The sequence below is a fragment of the Phaethon aethereus genome (assembly GCF_964289735.1).
Source record: "Phaethon aethereus genome assembly, chromosome: 1".
NCBI classification, from domain to species: Eukaryota; Metazoa; Chordata; class Aves; order Phaethontiformes; family Phaethontidae; genus Phaethon; species Phaethon aethereus.
In genome coordinates, this window is record NC_138575.1 from 38,792,782 (window position 1) to 38,799,215 (window position 6,434).

Below are 6,434 nucleotides of genomic sequence, written 5' to 3' on the forward strand. Positions count from 1 at the left end.
CTACCCTCTCATTTTAAAATATTCAAAACATTAATAATAATTTGTGGAATTTTTCATGTTCTAGGTTTTTCTGATGAAAGTATATACTTGCAGTATAATGTTATGTGCCATAAAGCTTTATAATGTGTCTTTGTGTACAGCATTAACATTATGATATCCTGTAGTACTAAAATCTTTATCAAGTAAGTATGGAGAAGTTGTTAAAATATTTTTCCTTTTAAAGTTTTTTAGTGGCAAATTAAATTTTTTTGGATTTGTGTTATCACTAATTCTAACATTTCAAAATATAAGTAGTTCTTCAACTGATTTATGTAGAGTTTCATGGTATGTTTATGCTGTTGTTGCACTGGGAATTTTTTTCCCCACATTTAGGGAAATCTCTATGTAGAGATAGAACTCTAGTTTTAGAGTTCACATTCAGATGTTTGAATGCTACCTTTAAGCAATCTGTACAGACCAATTGCAAACAAATACTCTTTCAGGAAAAAGATGGAAATCCTGTCTTGATGCTTAGTTCTGGCTTTGTCAGACTCTTTTTGAATACAGTCTGACAAATTCACTCCTAGTGGTAATTTCAGTCAGTTAGGAAATTACAGGGCTGATAAATTTGATCCCTTATTTTCTGATGTATTGTCTATCATGCCTTAGTTTGGTTCTACAGAGAAAAAACAGGCACTGTTTATAAAACTGTGTATGTTGAGCCTCTGCAAGTTTTTCAGACCACACAGGGAGCCATCCACGGATCAGATCTTGACCTGTGCTGGCTCTTGGTCTCTGCACGGTGGGCAGAAGAGGCATGGCCCCCGGCAAGCTTTGGGAGCCCGTGTCTGGCTTGCTTGTGCTTCAATACCAAGCACATAGCATTTGAACTGCTGAATGGATAGAGTAAATGTGGAGGAACAAACAGTTGCCAGGGATGACTTCATAACTTACTGTGTATTTCATTATGCTGTTGACCCTTATTCCCAGTAGATGATGTATGTTTTGCATACAAATAGGTATTACCACAAACCCCAAAATTAATTGCAGAGTGAAATGCTTTTTGGTCAGAAGCATGAATGGCTATGGCTCTGTTGAGGGACAACAAATTGTTCTGTTGGATACGTGCTAAAAGTCGTACACTGTGCTGTACTTCTAGTTTCTAAGACACATGACTGACCAGTTTCATTTTAATAAGACTTTTTTTAAAGCCAAATTTAAATAAAATAATCCAGTGAAGAAGAGCAGTAAGAAAGAAATCACAGTGATGGCCTGATGGTAAACATGGCTTCAAGGCACACATTTCTCTTATTTTTCTAATTTTGACTTCTGTCAAGTAACAAGATACAAGCTTTCTCTGTAGCATTGTGAACTATTTCAAATCCACCTTAGAAATCAGAGTGCTTTATGTGCTGTATTATATCATTTGATAAAAGCAGAATTCAGTAAAAAATCGTTTTTGTAGCTATCATCTAAAGAATATGCAAAAGACATCTCATTCTTTTCCCTCTTCCTATATTTTATATAGTGACAGCTTGCTTATATTACTAAATACATTTTGACTGATCGAAATACAAACCAGAAGTTCCTTGAACCACAAATTTTGATTGCTTGTCATTTTAATTTACCACCCCCCCAAAAAAAAACAACAACATGTGTTATCTATAAATTATTTATAAGTAAAATCGGCCATCTCAATTGTAACACAATCTGGCTGGTAGAAAACAGGAATGCTTAAATGTGATTCAATATAAAATAAGCTGAAGTTATATTAACAGCAAGTTCATTAATCGTCTCTCGTATTTTTAATGGAGAAATTATTTTAGTTGAATATTTCACAGAGAGATCATTAATTTGATGCTGTGGTCTTGTTCGATATCTTTATTGATGATCTGGATGAGGGGATCGAGTGCTCCCTCAGTCATCGTTTGCAGATGACACCAAGCTGGGTGGGAGTGTTGATCTGCTGGAGGGTAGGAGGGCTCTGCAGAGGGATCTAGACAGGCTGGATCGATGGGCCGAGGTCAACTCTGAGGTTTAATAAGGCCAAGTGCAGGGTCCTGCACTTCGGCCACAACAACCCCATGCAACGCTACAGGCTTGGGGAGGAGTGGCTGGAGAGCTGCCAGGTGGAAAAAAACCTGGGGGTGCTGGTTGACAGCCGGCTGAACATGAGCCAGCAGTGTGCCCAGGTAGCCAAGGCGGCCAACAGCATCCTGGCCTGTATCAGAAATAGTGTGGCCAGCAGGAGTAGGGAAGTGATCATCTCACTTGTACTCACTCAAGGTGAGGCCGCACCTCGAATACTGTGTTCAGTTTTGGGCCCCTCACTACAAGAAGGACGTTGAGGTGCTGGAGTGTGTCCAGAGAAGGGCAACAAAGCTGATGAGAGGTCTGGAGCACAAGTCTTATGAGGAGCGGCTGAGGGAACTGGGATTGTTTAATCTGGAGAAGAGGAGGCTGAGGGGAGACCTTATCACTCTCTAAAACTACCTGAAAGGGGGTTGTGGTGAGGTGGGTGTTGGTCTCTTCTCCCAAGTAACAAGTGATAGGATGAGAGGAAATGGCCTCAAGCTGTGCCAGGGGAGGTTTAGATTGGATATTGGGAAAAATTTCTTTACGGAGAGAGTCGTCAAACATTGGAACAGGCTGCCCACGGAGGTGGTGGAATTGCCATCACTGGAAGTGTTCAAAAAACGTGTGGACATGGCACTTCAGGACATGGTTTAGTGGGCATGGTGGTGTTGGGTTGATGAGCTTAAAGGTCTTTTCCAACCTTAATGATTCTATGATTCTGTGATACCTATAATAACTTTAAATAGGTCTCATGCTGTGTTCAGAAAGACCCTTAGTATTCTCTGTTGTAGTACTTGTTTAGAAACAAACATTAAAGGTAAGTTCTTCTGCTATTTCAGCATTGACTCCTGTATAGAATTCTCTAGGATAACAATAAACATTAGCTTTCTGGTTTTTCTTTCTCTCCTCCTGGTTTGATTTAATGCAGAGCCAGTAGAGGGAGACAGTATTTTATTTTGTGCAGAGACAGGTGTGTCTCTAGTTTTCATAGGTTGGTGGCTTTCATATCCTTTCCTTAAACATGAAGAGAAGTGCTTTACAGCTGTGGTCAGGCAGTAATTGGATGAAAAGATTTAAAGTCAGGCTGTCAAATAAATGTTGTTCACAAAGTAAGTATGAGGTTCCATATGTTAAGCGGTTGAAAAATGGTGACAAATGGCTGCTTCTTTATAACTGAGATCATTAATTCCCACGTGGTTCTGGAAGTTACTCAGAAGCTCCTGATTGTGTGAGCTGAATGTTTTGGAGTCACAACTACAGAAATTCAGAGGTCTGTGTGTATTGTTATTAGCGATACTTGTGATCTCTTTGACTACATCTTAAGCAGATAGAAAGCCAGCACAAACGGGTGTCATCTGAGCACAGAGAGGTACGCTCCTTGTTCCCAGGGGATGGGCAGAGTTCCCTGGTCAAGGCGAGTCCTTGTGCATCTCCTCAGCTTCTGAGAATGTATTACTGTCTCTGTAGCATCAGCTCTCCTCACAGTGTCTGGAGCTCACTCAGGGGAAACTGGGGAAGCCCTGTCTGATGTTGTAGTTGTATGAGTTTTTTAGGAGAGGACCAGGCAAGATTCCCTTCATCAGGTGTCGCTAGATAAGTGCAACTTAATTATGCAGAAGTGCTCCCATATCTAGATTAAACTTCTGTTTTCTCTCGCCTTGCTCCCTCCCTCCAAAGTTTGTCTCTCCTGCCTCATCTGTGTGTCCTGTTCCATCTCCCATTTTTTTGGTTCCCTTCCTGATCAGTTATTAGCTTTTCTCACTTGATCCCAGTCTTTAAATATTGGACTTCTCAGCCCTGTTCCATTTTTTTTTTTCTCCTCCTTGCATCTTGTCTACCATGCAGTGTCTACCACAGGCTCTCAGCCAGACTACTCCCCATCTTTGAGTTTTCCTCACTTTGTTCCTTGGTCTCTTTCATATGTTCTTCCTTGTTTTTTCCTGCATGCACTAATTATCTGCTTACCTGTTTTCTCCATCCCTCTGCTTCCCTTAACAATTGTTGTAAAACCAAGGCAGACATTCACAAATTTTAGTTCATAGGATGAAAATTTGATTAACGGTGTAAGACCAGCTTTAATACAATATACTGTGGACTGTTAACATGGCTAATACTGATTGAATGGTCACTCTGGATCAGATGTCTTTCTTAACCTGGGACAAACACTTGTGTACATGTGTAATAATTAATGCAGGTCAAATTAGGTATGTGACTTGCCTGTCTTTTCTCTTTCATTTCACAGTAGTTTGACAGTTATGTAAATATGATTTAACCTGGAACACCTCAATTGTTCTGGTTTAAATTTTTTAGTTCATAAGAAGAACTGAGCTACTCGGTGAATGCTGCTACTGTGTCAGTTTTGCCCTACACCCACCTGCCCCCACGAATCTCCACTGTTATAAATTAGGGGTCAAATTTTAAGTTTGTATTTGCTTTTCATGTTCCTCACTTTAATGTCTGAAATATATATTAAAGAGGAGGATGTTCTGTATTAAAAATTAAAAATATGAATATATGTGCAATTTCCAGTGTTGCATTTGCAGTTAAAAGAGAGACTATCCTGTACTTGCTGTGTTCATCTCCAATTCAAATTTAGATTTCCAAGTGGATGTGAGGCAGGTCATTCACTTAGAAAACCATGTCTTTTTTTCAAGGTGTTAGTTGAATACATTTTAAATTTAACTCAGTAGCTCTGATGTTTGAAGCCAGATGGCTCTGCTTCAGTAGCTTTTTATAGCAATAACTATTTAATTGATCTATCAAAAGTACATTCTTCCTTTGATGTGGTTAAAATAGGTGGTTTTCTTCTTATGGAGTCTGATTTCATGTGAGTCATCCTCAAATGACTCAATTTGATGCATGTTTCAGTTCAGTAGCTTTCCTATTACCCCATCTGCATTTGTGTGCTTGGTTTGGAACACTTATTCCACTGCAATGGGTGCCTGGACTGAGAAGGATCACTTGCCTTTTAACGCTAGGTTTGGAGGAGAAGGACTGCGAACAGCATTGTTCACTGCTGTGCTCCAGGTCGTGGAGAAATGTTTCAAGGAATAGGTGTGTGTCATGTTTAGTATTTGCTAATGTAAATTACATTGTGTATTCTGGATATCTGTTTGTGAGTCTGGGAGAAAGAAGAGAAAATTGAGTGTTATCAGGCATAGTACCAGCAGTGTAGAACACTGAACAAGGTGGTGATGCTTTGCAAGGGCAACAATTTTTGTTTTTTAAATGCCATTGGGACTTTTCTATCATATGTAGTTTTTGTAATGCAGTTTCGGAAGTTACCCACATGAAAAGTGTCATCTCTATGTTAAAGGCTGACAACTAATCACTAACTGATTAATCCTGGGGAGTTTTCAGGTAGTGAATTCCGTGGTTACTTTCTTTATGATGAGAATATGGTCTTTGAGCGGTGCAGCCAGGGATGCTGAGACTCAGAGAAGCAGTGTGAGGGGAAGTAGTTTAACAAAAGCAGCAAGTCAGTAAAATTCTGGTAGAGCACTGTGCTGCTCCATTGCCTCTCATGGGATATTCTTCTAGAGAACTATCCAACTAAGTTCACAGACTTAAAGTGTAATTATGCTGCTGATGGGATGTGCACACCGAGTGTGGATTTTGACATCTTTGATCACTTGATGAGCAGTAGCACTGGTAAGCCCTATGGGGAGAGACCACCCCACTTCATTGTCTCCAGCCAGCTCTTCAGGATGATCAGTGCGAGCCCGAGAAAGCTGACTGGTGTGTGATTCCATAGAAGCCCTTGGCTGGCTAATTCAAAATACTTCACCTGACTGCCATCTTCTCTTGCTGATATTCTCCACTGTAAAAACAAAAATCTAATATAAATTCTAAATTGGCAAACTGTCCAGTCAGTGTCCTTACAAACTTGGTGTGATTTTCCTTATGAAATTGTGTGATTGTACAGATTTGGTATCCCTCAGAGGCCACTTTGGGGCTAATTTCAGTTTCTTGACTCTCAAGATGAAGTAAAAATTTCTTTCCTTTTCCGATGTTAAAAAGATGATAATATTTTTTTTTTTTTCTTCCTAGAAAGAGGCTGGATTTGCTGTCTGATATGGTCATATCTTGACTGCAAAACTCTTGTGGTCTGTGCCACCGCAGAATATCAAATTCAAAAGATGGCAAGAACTAGTGCTTAGAGCAGTACAGAACCTGGAATCCTCACTTTGAGGGAAATTCTGCTTTAAAAATACAGCAACAAAAATATCTTGTTCCAGCATGAAATAAAGCACCCACTCACAAAGTCAATTGCTTATGAAGCAAGACTCTGAGAGCTCATATTTTGAACTGAAATGCTTTGTTCAAGTTTTGACACTTCACCCTTTTTCATTTCATGTTATATAACAAGCCATTTTCAA